Raw genomic sequence first — 24917 nt, 5'->3', positions numbered from 1 at the left:
GAACGTCGCGTCGCGGGGTGGGCAGACTCCAGTAGGAGACTGTCGTGTCTGGAAGCTGCTGGAGCCTGGAGGATGGCGGGAAGTTACGTGAAGTGATGGGTTAAATTCATCATAATCATGATCGTAATCTCGGTGGCGGCTGTTATAGCCGTTACTCCCACTCGACATCATCATGGAACTTTCTTTTCCAGAGGATTGTCATTTTTCATGTCAGCTCCCATTATAGATGCACGTAACGTAATGGGCTTTATTATCTTCAATATGGCACTAAAAGAATTTCTCCCGTAGATATTCATAATGTGAACCGACCTACCTACACTGTAAGTCATTTAATTCCATCATTTTTCTCTGATGATTTGTAAGTAATAGTGATTTAATTATGATGTTATGTAAATTTTATTTAATTTACGTAACAGTATCACGTCAATTACTGTCTCGGTTATTTTGCTATCGACCAAATAGACGACATACATTACATAAATTAATTAAATAATATGTATGGACATATACTACTCTACCCAGTTAGGAGATGGGGTGATTTTTTATAAATTTTTAATGTAAACATGGGTTGTATATTACAAATTAATGAAGATCTCATTTTAAACAGAACCTTTTTGATGTGAATAAATGTGCTTGATTTAACTGTATTTACAGCGTGCACAAAAAGTTTAAAACTGGAATATTTAAATAAGTATTGTATTTTTTGTACTATAATATACTATTGTATTAATTGTACTACAATATGGTAGAGGATACCAAGCTTGTTCCTGAGGTGTTATTCAGGAAATGTGTATATAGTTGGGGAAGCTTTTATAAGGTTTACAGAATTTTAAAAAGTGAAATTTGAAGAATACTAAAAAGCATAAAATTCAAAAATTTTTAAATAGCAATGCTTAATGAATGGTGTGTTACATCAAATTTTTTTTAAATAATAGCTTGTGTGTTTAAATTTATTGTCTATAATTGTTCAAATAGTGCAGCCTAAAACAGAACTTAATATGTCAAATCATGAAATTTTACCAATTAATTATCTACATCAAGATGTTGATTTGGTTTCTTTTATGTTAACACTAAAATTTTTTAAATGTGCCTTACATAGTGTTTCATACATATTGTGAATTAACGTAAATATTCAATTTATTTTCATTCAATTCGTGGCAGACGAAATGCTAAAAAAGTAAATTTAATGTAGTCCACTATAATAGCATATGTCTCAAGAAGTGGTTTCAAAATATTTTTGTAAACAACTTTACCAGTGTATCATTACCAAAAATTGTACATGACTATAATTTTAGTTGTATTTTTTAAATCGTTTTTAAAAGTTTATTGCAATTATCATTAGTAAGCCAGAGAAGTATAATATTTATTTATTAAATGAGTTTAAATCATTTAACGACACATTTTGTAAAAGAAGTTAAGATCTCTACTATTATTATGAATAACTAACTGAATTAGGATTTTATTTGTTTTACTAACTCGTCACTATATTTGGAAACTTGAACATCTGCATTTTCACCTTATATTTATAAAATATTGCAATTTTAAAACAATTAAAATTGCCGTACGTACTTAGATTGGGTGTTGAGTTGTGTATTTGTAAGAGCTCTGTTTACTCAACAGTTTTATTTGCCATAATATCATAAGGAGATTTTCGAAATGCTATTCATAAAAGTAAAATATTTCAATGTACCCTTTAAAAATAATTTTGTAACAAATAAGAATATGTGTATCAGGTACATGAATGATACTTCTCATTAGAACGAATTTACAATACTATCTCACAGTGAAAATGTACTAAATAAAATCTGATGTTATAATGATAATAAGTTTGTTTTAAACTTCAAATATTACAACAACAAAAAAATAGCAATTATATAAAAGTTCATAAACAATAACAACAATGATTCAGTAAGAACAGTGACAATATTCGTACAATATAATCACCATTTGCTAGGGACTGTCAAAAGTGAAAGAGCTTTACGAATAATTAGAGTTCAACAAGATTTCACCTGCCGATTCTTCAGGGTCCATGACGAGTAAAAGTACCACACAAACAGGGTACACAGTGAGTACTAGTAATATTGCAGTGATTGGGTCTAATGACGGGGATATAAGCAGGTAGATTTCATTTTCAGACCGCATTCCAATTCACATTCAGGAATGCGGACTAGACCATATTGCGACAAATCTGCCGCGCCAGGCTCGCTTGTGGGTCACTATGCGATGTGTTATCAGTCCATACAGTATTTCTGTTCTCTACAACAGTGGACAATTCCGTTAAATTGTTTATACTCTTTGATATATGAATGTTGAGAAATATTGTGGCTCCTCTATTTGGTGTTTTTAGTATCTACTGCTGATATCAAATAATCTTCAAAGAGGTTTATCAAAGTGGCGAGGGACTCCAAGGAATTTACTATGTTACGAAATCTTTCAATCTGTAACAACGGATATTCATATCCGACAACGGATACTTAAACTACCAAAGGTTAATAAATCCATTTTCAGATATTCCTTTCAGTATGCTGGACCCAAGTGTTTTAATAAATTATTCCGGCATCGTACAATTCAGAACTTAGCAAACATTTGCAAGAAGCTTAAGATCTGGCTACCCGAGCATGGCAGTTTAGAATTTCTTAAAGAAGAGTTGTAATAGTGCAAGTATCCAATCAATTAGTTTTAACAATCTTTTATAATCTTTGTCATTTAGTATGGTTATTATTATAAACACGATAAGCATTTTCCTATTACTACTCTTTGTTATACTATCTTTATTTGTATTTATCATTTTTATCCTTCTTAATACTGGTGTACATTTGTTAAAAGTGTAGCTGACATCATTGAGCAAAATACTTTAGTTATTACATTACTGGACTCTTTCAGTTTGTTAACTACTTTGTTTTTGTACATTTTGATTTAATTTGTTTCTTTAAATAGCTGCCACATAACTTGATAACTTGGCAGTTTAATTTTTCGAAATATTATTGTGCTTTACTTGTATAAAAAGGAGAAAAATAATTATTTTCATTAATGATTATTTAAGAACGATATCTGATTGTATTTGCTAGACAACACTGATACTCGATTCTCAGACATGGCTAAAGCTCCGGTACCAATCAAGTCCTCAAGCCAAACCATATATCAGACTCCTACTTTGGTGAGCACAGGAGGATGGAGTGAGAACGACGCGGCAGAAGCGTAAGGGAAAGAAGTCCTGCGGGCTTCGTTGTCGTGATTTAGAAGTTTTTCTTTCTTTTTTTAGGGGGATGATCTGAAAGTCTATCCGTTGAAAATGTTTATCATACAACTTAAGGCTAGCCTCCGACGATTTTTAAAGAGTTCAAAACTCCCCCGACTGAACCAGGATTCGAACCCAGGCCCTGGTATAAGGTAACCACTTAGCTAACGTCACTCTAAAGGCTGAGTGTCAGCGAAGGCTATCTCTCGAGGGGCTGGAAAAACTTAATTTCTCTCTGTCTCTATCTGTGAGTTCGCACCATATCTCGAAGACGGACTGATCTATAGACTTGTAATTTTGCATGAAGCTGCATTTCTATACAGGCAACAACTAGTTAAATGACGGTACATTTTATTCCAGAGGATTTGGCTGAGCGTTAGCAAATACTTTTATATTAGTCTTATCAATAACCATAATGACGACGAATAAAGAGAAGAATAAATAAATTTGTAAACAAGTTGAATATTCTGTAAAAAGGAAAAATAATACGGCGGAAATTTAAAGCAGACAAGATTTGATTTTAGCGCAATCTTTCGTAGAAGTACCCTGCCACACTACTATGAAACGTAACTTAAGTATAAAAAGTGTGAATGAAGGTTGTTGAACGGGTGCTTCACCCGAATCTACTGCCAGCACGAGAATATGATGAATTTCCCTTCTCAATCTTGTACACGTTTCTGGATGTATAGTGGCTGAATTCACTTATTAATTCATTTATGGCCTGTGTCAGTAGACCTATATAGGTTGTGTCTATTGGCTAATAAGTTAATCTTTATCTGGGAAAATGTCGTTTTCAATCGATTGATTTAATCTTACCTAATTTTAAAAGTGTTGGAAATATTTAAAAAATTTCTAAAAATATTCTTTATTACTTTAGTAGAAAAATTGGTAAAAACAGTCGTATCGTTCGATCTACAGTACAATCGTTGATTGCATTAGTTACACAAGATATAACTCACCCAATGATATAAATTGAGGAACGGAAAAGCGAACGCTCGGACTGTTCTCTGTGGAGTGAGTAGCTCAGATAGTGAAGATTTCAACGATAACACTCAAAACTACATGCGCAGCCCTAGCGCCAGACCTCAGAACTAAATTAAATAATTATCCGGATATCAGCACATCTTGTCTGCATGAATGATTTATTTCCTTTAACAATCAACGACAGAACGCAGTATATCAAGTCACGAGTACTGCACAACATATTTCTTGAGATCATGCCTACCCTAACTAAGCAGCAGTGCCAATAGACAGCGTAGCGCAGGAGTAAGGCTGCGGTATGGTCAATAAAACTTTGCAAATGGGTTTCGACCATCTCCCTTAAAATTGTGTAATGCTAGAATTCAAAACACCATCTGTGTAGAAAGAACATTTATAAAAATTATTCTAATTAACGGTACAAATTATAAAAGGAAACATAACAAATTGTTTAGACACACCTCTCTCATGGATGTAACGACTGGGTATAGTAGTTAAAAATTTATTTCATATACAATGCTATATTTTTTAATAACGCCGCGGTATTCCTTTTCAAGTTTCCTAAAGTAGAGATTTAAATTTATTTTTCTCTTAAGTGGATCATAATGCAGTACATATCTTTACTAATTTTAAGTATGTTTTTATTTTTAATTACAATGTTAAAAATGTGTTATTTCAGTAATATTTAATTTTTTTATTTAGCACCTTCTGGTAAGAGGAATGAAGAAATTTTTGAGAGAGTAAAATAATAATTACATTCATATTTTCCCTACTTAGTACAAATATGCATTACTCAGAACCATACATCTTTCATCAAGGTTACCTTAATTGTTTCGCACTCGTTAATTCTGAAATTAAAAATTTCCACGTCTAGATTTCACTCGCCGTTGAATTGGTAATGAGCCGTCAAATCTTCTGACCTTTCACTTTTCACTGATCCTCATCATCCGGTCGTCCCAACCAACAACCAGCACTCGTTGGGCTCAGAAAGCATAAACGCCCTTTCTCTGCGACCCGAGGTCAGCGGTCACGGATGCCACGTCCTGGGGTCTCCGCGGCACATCAGCAAGGATGTAACAAAAGCCCAGGTAATTAGGCTATAAAGGACTATAGCTCTGGTGTCAACGTCCACGTAGAAGGTCAGTTACCCCTCTAGAGCCTGGAATCTCAAGGACATCCTGTGCAAATGAACCGCTGCACTAAATTAATTTCTAATTAAATTGCGGCGCTTTCTACACGTACCGCTTTTTTCATAGCCAGTGACTTGGGTAGTTGCGTGACTTCCACTGCAAAATATTATGCTATATGCAAATATCAAGCGCAAATATAGTAAATATATTGTGTCTCTGTTTGTTAGTTCCTTTTATACTGTCCGTTATTTCTGCTTTTTGTACTGCCCACCTCAAACTTTAAAACTATGTTCTTATAAAGTTATACAATACATAACATTACATTGGGTGGTTCGACTAAACATTTCAGGATTTTTGTAAATATTTTATTGTACCGAATCGTTTCGTTTTTTTATTGCCACATTTACCTAACAGAAATTTCTGTCTAGTAGCCACTACTAAGCTACTAGACATTAATCGCATGACCTTTCTTATGGCATGCAACAATCCAAATAATTTACTCCCAATGTCTTAAATAGACTTGCACTAAAAAATTTCTGAAAGCTAGGAATCATCCGTTTCCTCGACTTCCTTGAATTAACGAAACTCAACGTTACAATCACTCGGTATTTTATCGTGTGGCATATAATTGGATTGGTTGGTAAGAATTTCGTTACTTTCTGTCGGGTCCTTAGATGTTCGTTGAATCAGTTTATTTTTCAATGAATCACATATTATCCGTTATAATGGGTATTCCAATTTTGGATTCTAGCACGATTCCAGGAGTGTAACACCTCGTTCTCAGCTATAAACCGACCAGTGCTGTGTCATATGATAAATATTGGCCGCCGTCAGTATAAAGCCCCAGACAGTTATGTTTGCACGAGTAGCCACAACATCACTTATTCAGCCACTTCCTCCTCCACACGTGTAGTTTATTGAATCACGAAAGGACACAAACGTAGCTCGGACTCACGCCGCCGCGCCGTGTTCGCGTCACACCCACGCGTACCCTCATAGAAAGCACCTACACGGGGAAAGTGTTGCTATTCATCTCTGTAACCGAGGCTTTGAACCGAGCCACTTTCGCCCCGAGACGACTATTCAGGGTCGATCAAAGTCACCGCGAGAGCGACGAGCGCACGATTGTCTTGTTAAACTGACTTGTAGGCTACCGCAAGGTGGACGGATTGTTCCAGTTATTTTCTTTTCCCTCGGGCGAGATGTGAGTTTCGGAGACGACTTTCTTTTTACAGTCGATACTTTAAATGGTTTATGTAAATTTCTCAATCTGGGGAAGCATTTAGGAAACATGTGTCAGTACAAGGGATGATGAAGGTAAACCTTATTTTATTGTAATACACATACATAATTATATTTTCTTACTAATTTATTTATTTTAAGTCTAATACTACACGTTTCTGTAAAGAAATAATATAAGATTAATTATGGGATGTATAAATAATGTTTTATACGCATATACCAAACATGTTTTAAATTCTAATGAGAAAGTTCTCTGAACATTCCACTGCTTTCAAAAACTGATATAAATATGTAATTATTAATTACACTACGTTTTAAATGTAATTATGGCATACAACGATTAATATTTTAGCATACAATTTTATGTTGCCTTTTATGACTTTAGTGCATTTATCACTATTTATATTATATGTTATTATACTGTCATTTTTAATCTTATAAGGTTTATTGACTTCTAAAATAAAGGACAGAACCAGTTCTCGAACCATGGTGTTTCAGTTTTTTATAACACATAACAGCGGCAAATGTCTTCTTTTAATGACTTCAGATAGTCAGATAACGGGAATATATGTATGTTATAGTATGCACAACATCTTATGATTTCCTCTTTACCTCACTTAATTGAGTATTCGTTATTCAAACATCTCATATTTCTCCAAAACAGAGGTTTACAACTGATGATAGCCCACCTGTAGTAGTATAAATTGTAATGGCTACTAGGGTGGCTTGCACGGGTGCACACGCTGGTCCCAGTATTTTGAATACATTTTTCGTTAAACCATTATGAGACTTTCAGTTATCGAAGCTCTACTGCTGTACGTGTAGCCCAGATGTCCCAAGGTGCCTTGTCGCCCGCGCACTTCAGTCGAGGTCCGTGGGCAGACGTGGGAGCAGCCTATTGTCAGATTGGCAGACCAAAGCCTTGGGCTGAGTAGTGAGTACATCTGTTCTGCTCTGTCTTGATTGTCACCTGACAGGTTCACTTCATCTTGATGACCGAATTTACATAAGACTTTGGCTTTAGTCAACTTCCTTTCTCCAAGACTCCGATATACTGCTGTATCCGGAGACTTATCCAACCGACCTGTCATGGTTAGATGTACGACGTAAAATGAAAAGACGTTAGATGTACGATAAAAAACTGTATACGGTGTACGATAAAGGTATGATGTATGTTAGACACGTTACATGAATCACATGTACAGTACGTAACATGTATAAACTGTTAATTTTTAAATACAACTGTAAGAGCTCTAAAGTAGTATAATAGGCCATCTTTCACTGCGGAACATTTGTAAATAGAGATTATACAATATTTACTCTTACCTCACATACACCTGCAATTCTTACCATGTTGAAATGGACAATTGGCAAAACACTCATTGTGACTAGCAATGCTCTGAACAAGTTGTGCGCGGTAACTCCACTCAATTTAAAAAAAATGTGTACAGCAATTATTTATACTTGTGTGTGTAATAAGTGTTCAATAGACAATTCACAATAAAGTGGGTATTAATAAGATTTTAACTAGGTTTATACTTCCACACTGACAAATAAAAATGTTTAAAACAATATATCAAAATAAGCACCTCTGAGGGCTTTGATTGTAAATTGGGGTTGAAACTTAAAAGTGCGTTATAAATAGGAACTAGTCACAAATCCATAATTGTTTTTCATTTCAGAAACAGATTATAGTGTCTCAATGCTAATTAATCATTAAAAATATGACTACCTGTTAATACTAATGGGGTTTCAATTCATATTAAATGTGATTTCCCCATAAAAAATTTAAGATTTCGCTCTTATCCTCCAAAACTGTCATAACACCTTGTATTTTATTTATCCACGTGACAGTCAGAAATGCAGGTAGACTTTTACTGCAACTGTGCCAGAAGAGATACTTTATCTAATCTACGACAACTAACAACTGAGTCACATGTACATAACAGATATAAACTGGTCTTTTTGAAAAATACAAGTAGTAGAAGAAGAGGTATAAAGCAACGTAATTGGCCGTCTTCGTATATTTCCATACAGATCCCATAATTCAATCCACATCTGTAACCTGCTTCATTATTTACGGCAGCAGGAAACCATGTGGGCTGCCGGAACCCTGTCGTCCTGTAGCTACTGGAGGTTATAAGGTTTAGATGCCTTAATGATAGTACACCGCAAGTCTATGTGTTTAAATGGTCTTCTTATAAATTGACTACTTTCGTAAAAACATCAATATCTCCTCCTGATTGCATTAAAAATGTAATTTACAATATTCCCACATTTTATGGCTTTTAGATAGACGAATTTGAAGCGTTGATTTTGGACATATTTTAGACGGTCATTTTTAGAGAACTAAGATACGAATAAAGTGCGGGAAGTGAACACAAAAATACAAACGGTGGAGGTGTGTAATTAATAGCAGCTACCATATTAAAATATAAAATTTTATATTAAATGCATTTCAATGTGAAAACTAATCAATTATGCTATCCACAGATAAATTTATTAGTTAGTCCGATATATTACAATTTAAGATGGTGACCATATTTTCTTTATACATTTACAATACAAGCCTTTACATTCATACAATATTTTATCTAAATTATAACAACATACAGACCAAAAATACAATATTTAGACTCTAAATTATTAATACACTATTTCTACATTTTTATATGTACTATTATAAAGTTTCTGGTGGTGGGGTGGTAAATTTTGAAAAACAGTATATTAAAATCCCAGCCTATGTATGTAATCACAGCAACAAACTTGTAAGAATTTACCTTCCAAACTTTCTACTAGACTGTACTCGCATCAAATCTTTCTTTCTTCCGATTCCCAAAAGGAATCTACAGGGACTATTATATGATAATAACTCTCTGATATCAAATATTACAAAATAAATGTTGTTAAAATGAACTCATAGTGATTACAACCATTCGAAAGTTCTATAATATGACATTTCTTAATATAATTTAATGCCTTTTTCCACAGCCGCTAGACTCCTTTTGTCTTCAAAATATGTTTAAGCTACTTCGTAGAGCTCAGTAGAGTAGTCTTAAATATAGACGCAAAGTTTTAAGAAATCTGATGTTAAAATATAATTCCTAGTATTTATCAAAGTAGGACGTCACAGCGTCTACCGCAAAGGATCTCGGAACTGATAACGCATATACGCACATCTGTACATATCGTGTTGATGTGTTTTGTACGGTCAGCCCACAGTGACGCCGCGTCACGTCGTCTGTCAGATCAGAGGGTAGTTCAGGAAATAGCTGCGTTCCAAGTAACAATACTCGAGTTGTATTGACATTGTACTCATCTACTTACCAAATCGTTTAAAAATACATAGTCCCATCCTGTTATCTATTTGTAGTTACGGTCTAATGTATCCTTCCCACGCAAGAAGTATTGAACCATTTGGTTGTCTGCAAGGCTATACAAGTCAATAAAATCTGAGGTCATTCTTACACTCGGAAAACTACTTGAAAAGTTCTGTCCATTTATTGAAAGTTGAAAAGCGGGAAAAAGTCAGCTGTTAAAAATACATTACTTTAATTTGAGTTAGCCCGTGCAGTAGTTATTTCAACATATTACGTTTAAAAAACTATATAAATAGGTGAGTATTAATTTATATAGTAAATCTTTATGTTCATAGATTTCCCTATGGAAATTATGGTACAATAGGTTTTCAGTTCTTTTTTTATTTTAAAAGAGATTTTTAGTCATGGCTCGTCAAGATGTCTTGCAAGAAGGTAAAAATAGAAAAATGTTTTTGATATTACCAGTGGATTTTATAATAATTGAAGTAGTATCTTGGGAAATCTTATAACACTGCCAAAAAGAATCACTGTTCACGGTAAGGAAGTTTTACAGCATGCACGTGTAAGATGGCTGGAGGAAATGTCTTTTTTATTTATAAAGAAATAATTTCCTTAGATGATATTTCATCATAAACATGTCATTTTCTTACATTACATTTCATTAATAAATGTCATTTCTTTCAGTCATATATCACTAAAACATGTCTCTCCTTGAAGTGGTAATCCAAGTACGTAGTGGAAAATTTTGCATTTTCATCTTTGACAGACATATTATTTGGACATGATTATAAAATTGTATATTTGAATTCCTTCAATAACATTGGGAAAGAAACTGAGCAAAGAGCATGATGGGATGCGGGAAGCGGGCAGGCGTCTCATAGTGCTTTATATGTACACATATTATTTGTACTTTTGTACAATTATTCCATTAATCACGTATTACACGTTTTGTTTACTTTATTATTAAGATTTTCCTTTATTACGGCAAAACGTTCAAATGAAGATTTTAAATTAATTATTAATGCACCGTATGTTTTTACTTTGATATTTTACTCAGTTTTACTTGGTTTCGATTGTTTGATATGTTTTAATATCTGGCATTTACTCATGAATGCTGGCATTTTTAACATTCATCATTTTAATACTGCATTGTAGTTTCGTAATGTTGCTTGTTATGCGGCTACTTAAAACAAATGAATGACAACATGTCATGACAAAGCTATGATCGACTTCATATGAAATTTTCTTACGTCTTCTTACAAGAATGACCTACGATTAACTTATTATACTTTATCAATCTATAAAAAAAATACTTTGCATAAATTAAATGTATATTTTTACTTTCTTCTATGTACAGGTGTTACTAACTCCTATACTCTCAAATGTATATATATATATATATATATATATATATATATATATATATAATACTGTATATATAATTTAATTTAATTTAATTTTATACATATATATATAAAACGTTTGTTTAAAACAAATCTAAAATGAGATGATTGCGCAGGTATAGCACTTAATCACAATATCACAACTGTTGTACTGAGTAAGTTATCAAACCTCAGCATGAACGAGAGATGGCACACTTCGCATTTGACTTGCGCAAATCCCAAATTGATGATTGGCTTAGGAATTGCGCAAAACAAGACATTCCATATAGGAGATAAATGCCCACTACGCAAAGTGTGTGCAAAGTGGGTCAAGAGAACAAGACCCACCCACTTAGTGGTGTGAAAGATGAATGCCATGCTCATTTCGGCAGATATCATTAATGTCATCGTTTTCGGAATTTTATAAAACTTAACCAATTAAGATACTTACTCCACACAATTAGCTTTAATTCAAAGTTTTATACCTACACTAACTGATGCGATATAACGTGTGCTTATGATTACTAAGAATATTAAGCCTTAATTAAGAATCCAAAGTTATTGGGGTTTTTGTATGTTTTGGATACGATCTTCAGTCAGCCGAATTTGATAGAAACTTTCAAGTCAACAGTCATGTTCATTTGTACAAAATATTCATCTCCACTATGGCATTATTTATTTAAAAAAAGAAAAGTATTTTATGAGCATCAAACTTATTGAAATTGTTGATTTTATATATGTAAACGGTCGCAAAAATTAAAATGTTTACAATACTGGGAGCTTTTACCTTTTCAAGAGCTTGTTGCTGAAGGCAATTGGAATATTTTAATATAATTAGACTTTGCGTGAATAGCACCATACAAAACTAAGAAATTGATAGATAAATATATATCTGTTTGTTATTTGTAATTCGCGTATGTTTCCAATATTAAGTTAAATTATAAAATCGTCTTAGAATAAAAATGCTTAGAATAGGCCTAATAATATTGAAATTCGTTTCACTTTTTAATGGGTTTCTTTTTAAACCCCCACATCCTGCTTAGAATTCCTCATTTTACATACGTAAAAGCTCTTTAATTCAGGCATGTTTAGACACATTTCTTTGGCAGTCTAGACCTCTTAAAACCAACGCTTGAGAGCCCGAAAACTCTCCGTCCCGCGCCGCTCCGCACAAAAACTATCATTTACGTCTCGTCCCCTCGGGTCAGATAGCCCTTCCCTCGGGTGGCGGGTTCTCACGGCAGCGACTTACTGCTGCATATTTGGGGCTCAACCTGTCACATGTGATACCTGAACCGCGCCTCTGACTCCACGCGCCCACTCACCTGAAGTTTCCATGAGTAGTGTGGAATCTTCTCCTAGACGTGACAAAAATACTTAAAGAAACCGGTTAAGTTCTAGAGTTTTAAGATCAGAAAAGCCTTTTGTTAATCTAGGTTTCTGGCTTAACATTTATAAAAGCAGTACTCTCGTGACGAAGTGCTGTAATTCAGCTACTTAGAAACAAGTAGTGGATATTTAGATGTCGAGTTTTTACTACAGCAATGTCCCTTTGTACGGCATGAGCTATTGACGGTCAACATGGGCACTACTAAAATTGGCACGTCTGGGTTAACTAGAATCAGACCTCGCTTAGTCAAGATAATTATAAACCAGCCTTATTAATCAAAACCTATGCCTCAGACCAGTGTCTAGACGGGTTTGATCCTACGTTCGTATATCTCTTAGATTTCTTGCTCACTTGTGTATTTATTATTTAATTATTCTTTCTGAGGCTCAATCGAACTCCTCATGTTTTTTCTGCAGCAGCTTCGGACCCGGATAGAAAGTTATATATTTGAACTGAACATTATTGTCGTGTTAATTTTTTCAAAGAGCCAAAAATATGAGGTGCGGTGTAAAGTAATTTGTTGTCTCAAGGATCGTGCCAGAACATACATTTGAAAGATTAACAACCCTTGGGTGTGGCATTATTCAGGGTTCACACTTCGACCCCACAGTCTTTGTTTACTTGCACTGCCCGCTCCAAGCGTTGTGCAGGCTGAGGGGAATTCTCACTCCGTTAAATGCCCACCATCGTCACGGATTACGCGCCAAATCCGCTAAACCAAAGCTACCGGAAAGAACGTTAAAACTGCACATTCGACATGCCTTATTAATCTAGTATTTTATTATTGTGCATAAGAATAAGTAATTAGGGTTACAATTTGTAAAAGGTCTTGTCAAATTTGCAAATAAGAGGAAATATATATCCCAATGAAAGAATTCCTCTAATTTCATTAAGTTAATAAAAAAATACAATTTATTGTCGAGCAATAGGCAATAAAGTAATAAAATACATTCATTCTATTATTACTATTATTTACCTCAATATGGTTTAATGTTTTGTAGGGGACGTAATCAAACATTAGGCTACGCAATCTTACTTCCGAATAAAATTAATTCTAAATTTTAAATTACGGCGTGTTTCTATGATAAATAAAATTAGTTTTTTACAATACTCCATTGAATGTCGAGCCAGTATATTATTCCATTAGGGTAAAACGTAAAAACATATTGGGCTATTTCTTATAATCCACAAATTTTATTTGTAGAAGATGTTCAAGTCTTACAATATCGCTTGTAACAATACTAATGTTACTACATTGAATTATTAAATTAAGTCATAGTTTTTATAATTAGTCGGTTAGGTACTTGCAATAGTACCCCAAATAATGATCGGACAACGAAATCGTCATTTCATTCCAACGCTTACGTGAAATGAGCTTTCAATGCAATGATCTCATCTCCTGTGATGAAAACAATCGAATTAGTCGTGATTCGTATTTACTACGGCCTGGGCGAGTGACTGGAACTGGTGAGTAATACGTGAGCTCGCCTCGCGCATGCGCACAACCACTGTCTCGCTGTTCGCGCGCCGCCGATGTTCCGCGCCCGCCAGTTGTGCGCTAGTGGTGCAGTCGAAAGTGTGTACTTTCTTGCACGTGTTTGTTCAACAACATTGTTGTTTATAAACAATGACTCAAAGTCTATAAACTGAACTGTGTGGTGTATATGTTAACATAATTGCTTGGATTTTCTATTTTGGAAACTAATTGATAGATAGGTAAGTGTGAGCAAATATTAAATAATATTTTAAGCTAATTGACTTAAGACCTTATTGTTCGAAATGCTTTAGGAAATATTTGATTTTAATGACTACAAAAATAAAGGGTCTATTGCAAATCTGCTTTTTAAAACTTCTTAACAAAAAGCATTTCTTAATTGTCTCAATAAATCCTTAACAGGAAAAATATAGTGTTGCTATTTTTATAAGGAATGTAAAAAAGGCCGCTTGGAGTTAAAAACAATGTACGAGTATATTTGATATGCAATATTCAAAAAGTGAGACATTTTGTTGAAAAAGATACATACTACATATGAGAAAATTGTTTGATATTTCGACACAATTAACGATAGAAAAATGTGAACCAGACAAATGTATGACATTTTAATTTCACGACTGATTTTTATTATTAACTTCATAACTTTCACATCTATGATTTGGCGCTAATAAAACTAAAAGCTTTCTCTCTACTTTTAGTTTAACTTTAAAAGTATTTTGCCTAGTTAGTCCCAGCAACATTTTGAAGCACTCATAGGGCTATTCAATTTACTGCCCTTTTAATTGAAATTTTGTTGTTATAATATGGATTGCATAATTAGTCAGGATAAGTATGCAGCTTTAAATTCTTCCCCGGAATATTGTCTTTAGTTAAGATAGGTCGAAAATTATTCTGAAAAAGTTTACAAGAACTTGTTTGACAATATTATAAATAATAAAAAATATTTTACAGTGCGTTACCATAATGCATCTGTATTAGAACATATTTATCCCCTAGTAGAGTATTAAATTTTGAAATTTTAAGAAAAATTTGAATTTTTTAGGATACTATATATAATCTATATAAAATACTTAATAGTTAATGTGACAGAAGCGAAAATTTCATTAAATAAATTATGATGCAAGCCTTCTCGAGTACAAACCTACAACTGTTTTGAAGATTTTTGGAGGAGGTAGTTTAGATATTTCTGTATTAGTCTGCAAGTCAACGTTTTGCCAATAGTCTCTTTCCACCGAGCTGTGAAGTAGATTGAGCATACATTCTTCATTCAATGGCTTTACCAACATGCTGTCTCAGCAGTAACTTTCGTAATCATATACCCCAACACTACCAGCCTTATCAGATCATTTGTAGGACACGGCTGGCATAAAGAGGTGCTTCATCGGCAATCACGCCTTGTTAAACTCAAGGTAAAACTTTGACTTCAGTGATCCGCCTTCACAACGTCATCTCTCATCCATATTGCAGTAAATAACTAAAAGCAACGAAACTAAAGGCGGCATTGTTAATTAACTGGTTTTACGGCAACGTCATTTTTTAAGCGTTTTGATAACAATTAAAATTTATTAAATTCGCCGCTAACCATATTTGACCGCCAACCCTCAAGGCGGTAACGCCATTTTTCAAGCCCAATGACAACAGTATTTATTTACTAAATTCACCGGCAACCATACGGAGCGTCAACTTTGAAGACCGCATTCTCTGGTTATTCGACAATGCTATTTTTCAAGTGTAATGACAACAGTATACACTTATTAAATTCGCCGGCAACCGTACGGAGCGTCAGCCCTCAACGCGGCATTCTCTAGTTATTCGGCAATGCAATCTTACAAGCGTAATGACAACAGTATAAATGTATTAAGTTCGCCGGCAACCATACGGAGCGTTAACTTTGAAGACCGCATTCTCTGGTTATTCGACAATGCTATTTTTCAAGTGTAATGACAACATTATAAGTTACACTTATTAAATTCGCCGGCAACCGTACGGAGCGTCAGCCCTCAACGCGGTATTCTCTAGTTATTCGGCAATGCAATCTTACAAGCGTAATGACAACAGTATAAATGTATTAAGTTCGCCGGCAACCATACGGAGCGTTAACTTTGAAGACCGCATTCTCTGGTTATTCGACAATGCTATTTTTCAAGTGTAATGACAACATTATAAGTTACACTTATTAAATTCGCCGGCAACCGTACGGAGTGTCAGCCCTCAACGCGGTATTCTCTAGTTATTCGGCAATGCAATCTTACAAGCGTAATGACAACAGTATAAATGTATTAAGTTCGCCGGCAACCATACGGAGCGTCAACTTTGAAGACCGCATTCTCTGGTTATTCGACAATGCTATTTTTCAAGTGTAATGACAACATTATAAGTTACACTTATTAAATTCGCCGGCAACCGTACGGAGCGTCAGCCCTCAACGCGGTATTCTCTAGTTATTCGGCAATGCAATCTTACAAGCGTAATGACAACAGTATAAATGTATTAAGTTCGCCGGCAACCATACGGAGCGTCAACTTTGAAGACCGCATTCTCTGGTTATTCGACAATGCTATTTTTCAAGTGTAATGACAACATTATAAGTTACACTTATTAAATTCGCCGGCAACCGTACGGAGCGTCAGCCCTCAACGCGGTATTCTCTAGTTATTCGGCAATGCAATCTTACAAGCGTAATGACAACAGTATAAATGTATTAAGTTCGCCGGCAACCATACGGAGCGTCAACTTTGAAGACCGCATTCTCTGGTTATTCGACAATGCTATTTTTCAAGTGTAATGACAACATTATAAGTTACACTTATTAAATTCGCCGGCAACCGTACGGAGCGTCAGCCCTCAACGCGGTATTCTCTAGTTATTCGGCAATGCAATCTTACAAGCGTAATGACAACAGTATAAATGTATTAAGTTCGCCGGCAACCATACGGAGCGTCAACTTTGAAGACCGCATTCTCTGGTTATTCGACAATGCTATTTTTCAAGTGTAATGACAACAGTATACACTAATTAAATTCGCCGGCAACCGTACGGAGCGTCAGCCCTCAACGCGGTATTCTCTAGTTATTCGGCAATGCAATCTTACAAGCGTAATGACAACAGTATAAATGTATTAAGTTCGCCGGCAACCATACGGAGCGTCAACTTTGAAGACCGCATTCTCTGGTTATTCGACAATGCTATTTTTCAAGTGTAATGACAACAGTATACACTTATTAAATTCGCTGGCAACCATACGGAGCGTCAACTGATAAGTTAGTGATAGTTGATAATTTAGTATTAATGGAGTTTTCAACCCCAGTGGAGCGTAACCCGGAGGGTCGAAATATGTATTGTCTATATGTTAACCAGGGACGCTAAAAATATCAATGTAAAATTGCAGTACAATCGGTCCAGTAGTTTTTATGTGATTGAGTAACATACATACATAAACCATAAAATTTGTATATAATAGTATAGATAATTACTAGATTATGAAATATCAGATAATATTGTAAAAGATTCCGTGCGCTTTTTTACATTGTGATAAAAATTATCCTTCAATAATCGCCTCGAAAGTTCCTTTGGTTTTTCACACTTAAACATTAGATTACATGAGTAGAGTAATCAGAATCAGTGTGTTCGATTGATTTCGTATAAGAGTTTATTTCCATTCTTGACTAAAACTAAAATTGATTAACACACAAATTATCCAGTCGTTGGTAATGTTTAAAATATGTTTGAGACCATTTTTATATAACACTACAATGTTTGGAACTTTAGTCGTCTCTACTGTAGCAATGTAGTGTGGATCATCAGAAATATACATTTGAATCTGGAGATGGTTTGAGGATATTTAATTTCTTTAATTAGGTACCTCTGGAAATATCTTATTATATATTGCAACAATTTGACATATTGGAACATATTTATATTTTATTTGAACTGCTGTGTTATAGTAATATGGAAGTTATAATGGGTTTTTCCAAAAATAGTTCTTAATTAATTTTTAAGGAAAATGGATATAAGAAAATTGCATTTTTGGCCCTGGTAGTCTTACATATGGCATCGAGTGGATTATATACAGATTATTGTACGGGTTTTGAAGTGACATGAAATCAGAAATAACTGTGACCCACCCATAAGGAAATATCAATAGGGCAATAAGGAAATATCACAAATACTTCCTCACAAGTATTTTCTGAATTTGTAATTTTGACCTCTAATATACCGTTTATAATAATTAGGTTGAAAAATAAATCTAAATATTTAATGCCAGAATTATATGGAAACATTTTTTTTCTCGAGAAAAGGTTGATCATAAAAAATTATATTTCATTTCTTACTGAAGCATGAGCCCAGTACCACCATCTTACAATCATCAATTTTAAGAATCCTTGTTTTATTTGTTGATAAGTACCGTAAGTCAGAAATAACGCTTATCTAGACGGCTCAGGTGGAACTACAATAAAGTGGAAGCTTTATTAAAACAGTTTTAAAAATAATTAAAAACCATTATTGCGAGCGGAAAACCATGAATCCTTCCTCAAGTACAGTATTTCTGAGAGATAAAACTAAAGTATCTCAGATTCTGAAGGTTAAGCTTAATGCTTTAATAAAGGCAGCAGTATTCGCGACCACTTAGACAATATCACTAGTAATTGTGTTTACCGATTGAAAGTTTTATTGGCCACTAAAAGTTCAATACTTAAAGCCTCAGAAGAAACGTTAAATGGCTGCACTTGAATCCATAAAACTGCGTTTAAAAGGACTTCTCAGAATGCACTATTTTTACCATTGATAACCTTGATGAAAACATATTTATGAGTTTGCTCTCTCATTAAGGCTGGTTGTGTAATAGAGTAAATGTTTGTTTGTAATAAATACAACATACATTCATTAGATAAGATGTGACATTACAAATGAGTTTTATATTGTGTGGCAACGCGGGGTTCCAACACTGAGAGCAAAATCACTGCACGTTCCACGTTATTTATCGGCGAGTTTTCTAGGAAATCAAAACCTGTTTGTGTCAATCTGCGATAATTGTACTCATGGATGACTATAAACTTGCAAACGTTTAAATGCGGTTTTTATTTTGAACTCATTGGTGCAATAACACTATATGTTGCATTTGTATTAGGTATAATTTCTGTGTAAAATATTAAAGTGTAGATTATTATTTAACTAAAAATAAAATTACCAAATTGTTATAATGCCTTCCATTTGTGGTTTCGATATAACACGCATTACTAGAACAGTTGTTCGATGGTAGCTACTATATCATTGAAATCATTTCTTGAGTTTGTTAGACGATTTTTATGCATCTAAAACTATTATTTTATATACATATGTAGTATAATTCGAAAGCTCTTCCCACATGTGCTTTTTGTGGGAAATACGTACAACTATTAAGAATCTGTCCCACGGACTTTCTTGCGAGTAGCATGAGAGTACATATTGTTTAGTTTAAAACAACTGATAAACAAAACACATTGCTCAGGCTGCCTAATTCTAAATCCACTAACCAAAATATTATAAACTTATTTTTTATGATAGTTTAAACTAGTACTTTATATTGACAACAACTATGCAAACTCTACTTACGTTTTAATCGTTTATAATGAGATAAAAATGTCACATGCATTTTCAAATTTAAATTGATATATTTGTGAATATTAATCAACGGTCTCTTCTTTATTTAAACTTATTTTATACACAGTCATTTCATAGCTTTGAATGTTGCTTTTAAGCAATAAACGAAACTTAAAATGAAATTGGCTAACTGAGAAAAGATTATTTGAAATTAATTATAACTAAATTAGTGTGTTTTCCGTTACATACAATATTATAAAGTTTAAGGAACATTTCACAGAAAATTTATTTAAACCATATATCTTCATTATTGAATTGTTGAATTTTCAGTCCGGTACTCTTTAATTTAACATTATATTCTCCATTAAGGTGGGAATAATTTCGCTGTTTTAATCATTGCTGCTTTAATGTTGAATATGGGTATTTCGGATATTAACTCCTCTAAAAATCACCAAATGAGTCTGTCGCTAGTAATTTTAAAATTTCGAAAATTTCGAAAAATGTGTTTAATTATTTAATTTTATACATCACATAATGTGAAAATTAATTTTTGGTACAGATTTTTCAAACGTATTTTCAAAATGTAGGAACAAATGCATAATCGTATAAATCATGCTCGTGGTGTAAGACAGATCTGTTCTAAGCTCAGACTATTATTAAACAACATCAAAATATTTGTCTTAAAACTAAGGACAATCTTGTTAGCCTTAGGTTACTAGTATTAGAAATAATTCTGAGTGTTCTTAAGAGTTCATTAGAAACATTTGGATCAATAGGAAGTATTTCGAGGAGTTATAATGATAAGTATAAAATTATATTTTTTTGTAAACATAAACAAGTAAATCCTATAGCGTTTAGAGACAAATTTTGACAATTTTCCTTATAAGGGTAGCAGAACTGAATCTGTCTCTAACTAATCTCGTTTGTTGGGATTAGTGTTGTAAACAAGAACCCCAATAAACAAGTAAACAAGTCAGTGTGAATGACCTCTGGCACCTGGCCAGGCGCACGACTCCCTTCACGCCGTGTGAGGACGGAGTTGCAGAGGATTCCGTGACGTCATCAGTTCCTGGTCTGTACTTGCCAGAAGTGACATGTGACGTCACCAGCTCAGTGTCATGAGAACGTAGTTGAGCTGCAGCTTCTGCAGTCTGCAGAGACAACTGAGCACTGCCACTGCAACGCTTGCATCACATCACCAGTGGCTCTGTGGGAATAGACCTCATGAATGATGCAGTAGTTTGTAATTATTAGATTACGCACGGTCAAGAGTAAACTGTTCAGTGGTCAACAGTCCTACAAAGAACACATCATGCGGATTAGATAGAATACATATTCAACCTAGTTTGATTTGGATAAAACAAAGTTTAGAGAGAATATGTTTAGTGATGCTCCCACACACGATACTTCACCGATCCTATTAATTACATCCGATCTGCAAACTTCTTGAAGATGTATCAAAACCAATCTAAATGCTAAAGCATACGACAATAATCGAAATTGTAAAAATTGTTTGTAACTCCAGAGTATCTAATTATAAGATCGTCTTATACTCCAAAATAGAAATTAATATTCGGATCGCGTGAATCTGCCTTAATCTACATTTCTCACTGACTTGTGTCATGTAGAAAAACAAGTCTACCACAATATGTCCAACTGAAAGAACACGAAGCACTTTCCTACTTTAACCAGAACAGGAAATTTCTAGACCTTCCACGAAAGAAGTTTCCTCAAAGCTTTTCAAGTTTCTTCCTTGTGTGATTTGCTATATCTAAGTGACCTTTATCGTTATTCCCAACAACGGTGGTATACTGATGATCTTTCGTAGTGGTGTCTCTTTGGTGGCTTTATACCAATGGATCTTTAAAGCATAATACAATAATATTTGTCAGACACACAAAACTGTGTACCGTTGGACGATAACACATGAGGGTGGTGACTTCTGAGGTCGTAGTAATAAATACTAGAAATGCAAAGTTTACTTATAAGTTCAGTTTAATTACGAAAACTTACAAGCACCACTTTTAGATAGTAAAGGGAAAGTATGTAATGCCACGTTGCTGCCAATTAGAACACAAGAACTAAAAACGAATATCTTCTAAGTGGGCCTAAAATATCCAATGTTCTCTGGAATTATGCCTACGACGTTCTACTTTATAAAACAATAAGATTTCACTTCCCTTCGCAATATGTAGACTCACAACCCGGGTGTCGGCGTCATGGCACGAGACATTGAAGCTGCAGTCTGGTTATTTCTAGAAGAGGAGTAGAGTTGGGAAACTGGTAGCCATCTACTCAAACAACACGTGAGATACATCAGGTACGTGAACTCGCCTAAAACAAATTCGCGACGGTATTAGCCATTTAATGATACAAATTACTTATTATAACAACGTGTTCGCCGTTTAGGACGACGCCACAACTTTTATCTATCTCAATCAAGCAAATAAAAGATCTTCAAGGGTAAGTAACTTTACTATTTACAACTTTACTTTACGTTACATTCATTTTTATATGTTTGGCATCAAAGGGCTAATTTAATAATACGAAAAGATAAATTTTACTTACGGACAAAGCGCGCGAGGTCTGATCGGTCACGTAGTTGGGCTGCTACAAAGAGTTAGAAGAAAATATTCATCCGCGTGCCACTTAGGTAGTTACTCCGCCGATAATTTAGTTCCGGAACATTGGATAAAAATAATATTAAATTATACTGGCTGACTAGGTTGCGAAATTTACATTATATGAAATTTAATTAACTAATTTACGGTACAACTGTCAGATGTAGTCGGCCCTGCCCTTCTGTCTCCTATCTGATCAGAAGCAATTGCGGTGTGTTTATTGCCTTAAACGCAATTTTCAAAATTGAGATTATCCTCACATTCCTCTCAACTGTACGAGATTTGTAACACTGAAACTTTAAAATACAAAAATCTGAAAAATGTATTTGTTTTATTATGAATTATATCCGAATAGCCAAGTGGTACTTGGCATTAATAATTGCCTTATAAAAACACATCTCAAGAGCTGTATCATAAAACACGTACGACATTACTTTGTAGAATCACAACGTGTGTGCGTTTGTGTGTTATTTTAACTCATACATGTGGTACGACTAAATATGAGTTTATCTTTACATATCATTGTAATGTATTATATCAGGATTCATTGTTTAAAATTTATAATCGATTATAGATGTTTTGAAAAGATAACAGGAATTCGGAAATTAGACATCGTTATGTGTTACTTGAATATAACACTATGTTCCGACGATTTAAATCTATCCTCTTATTCTGGTATAAAAATACTTAATACTTACACCAATCACATCACGATGAACTTGTCAAAATAAAAAAATGACATCAGAACAAGTTTTATATGAAAAGAATTCAATCCCCAATACAGGCGCACTGAACAAACCACGCTGTAGACCCCAAGAAAAGTGAGATTGGCGCTCCTAGGAAAGAAATCTTGTTCTTCTTTCGTTAATCAGGATTTTGTCATGTTCAATGCAATGTCCATTTTTAATATTTAGGAAGTAGTAATTTATTCTTATGTCAATTATCGGGTTATAAATGTATTCAAAAGTTGAATTTCAAGACTTAATATTCGTGATTACTAGCTATATTTTATTGCGTTAAGGTTTAGAGATTCAGTGACAAATAAGTACCTAACACGTTTTTAAAATTATGTAGATTCTTAGCAGCAGTCACTGTGTCATTTTTATCAAGGACAAGTTATTACACCATTAATACCTTCTTGGTTTTACACAAGCCGTAATTGAAATGCCGCTTTACACCACAAGTTTCTGCGCAGTAGTTGAGCAACAGTGTAATGTGGCTAATTCATTAAAAAATTGAGTAATTGCTCATCCAAACCACACAGTCGCGATTGCAATCTCTCTCGCTGAGCACGCACTTGTATAAAGTTTACTGATAAAGGTACCAGGAATAGGTGTGTATTCTGCCGCTCCCCACTGTAAACACTGATAACAGCTGGGAAGTACGGAATGAGAGATGACAATGACGTAAGTAGCCACTGCAGTAACTACCTGAGTGCGGCGAGTGAGTCAGCTTTGAGTCACCGCCTCACGCGAGTCGTCTGGAACCCAAAACTGGGCCCTCGCTCTTTGCCATCTTTGGGTTGCTAGTGTTTGTCTTGACGATGAAGAATGTCCATGCTTTGTTCGGTTAAAAGATGCCACCACAATACCTGTAGCAAATCTCTTGGATGACTCATGGACCGACCTTTGAGCTTTTTGTCGCTTCAGTTTACTTTTGAGGAATTTTTAAACACATTTTCATTAACAACAAATTTTATCATGCATATTACCATTGTTTTTTCATCTTCACTCATCAGACAGGTAAACGATCATTAAGAATATTTAACAATATAGCTGGGTGGATGAATGTAAAGTTCAAACTAGATCAAGCCAATCACCGTTAAAAGGCAACAACAATTAGCTACTGTTAAAATGTATCGTATTATAGTTGTTTGTAATAACAATACTGTCTCAAGAACGGCTTCTATAAGGACCACTTCAACTCTGCAGATACACCATGTAAAATCCCTAAGGCTATTTGTTTTTAGCTCAAAACAAAAACTCATTTTACTCTACGATTTGGAGGGTAAACCACTTCTTTCTGTTACTATTTCATAATTGTTTAACAGTTTGTTCACTAGCTTAAGTCAATAGTGCATGAATTTTAAATGGAATATAATACAAACCAACAAAGAATCCTATTTTAATTTAATTTTCTGTTAATACACAATGTAATTGTACGTCGATTACATAAATTACAAGATGAAACATGTAACAAAATGCAATTAAATTCATATTCAATATGCTTGTAATCTATTTAATACCTTTAACATCAGATAACTTTTAAATTTTAATCTAAATGTTATGATCATTTGAAACTCTTTTCAAATTAAGTGGCAAAGAGTTCAATATAATTAAGAACTCAACCGACCTCAGTACATGAAGTACATTTTTTAAGAATTCTGTTAAACTTTTACTTGTTGTAAGATATAATCTTTTCTGGATTAATAGGTGGTATCTAGAATTTTTAATTAATTACGGTTACTAAAACAAAAATTAACACTGACATGTCAATAAAATACAAAATAATACACCATCAGCGTGAAAACATTTTGTTTAA

General features: G+C 34.1%; 1 protein-coding gene across 2 annotated transcripts in view; it reads left to right on the top strand.

Annotated features, from left to right (window-relative positions):
* Positions 1-14216: 14216 nt before the first annotated feature.
* Positions 14217-24917, top strand: part of LOC124357045 — a 72760-nt gene continuing 62059 nt past the window's right edge. For both annotated transcript variants that reach the window (XM_046808441.1, XM_046808440.1), the window contains exon 1: positions 14217-14396. The gene's annotated coding sequence lies outside the window, so the exon portion shown is untranslated. The remainder of the gene's footprint in view (positions 14397-24917) is intronic.

Source organism: Homalodisca vitripennis, chromosome 3, assembly GCF_021130785.1.
Source record: "Homalodisca vitripennis isolate AUS2020 chromosome 3, UT_GWSS_2.1, whole genome shotgun sequence".
NCBI classification, from domain to species: domain Eukaryota; kingdom Metazoa; phylum Arthropoda; class Insecta; order Hemiptera; family Cicadellidae; genus Homalodisca; species Homalodisca vitripennis.
This window is presented reverse-complemented; position numbering and strand designations above follow the sequence as displayed.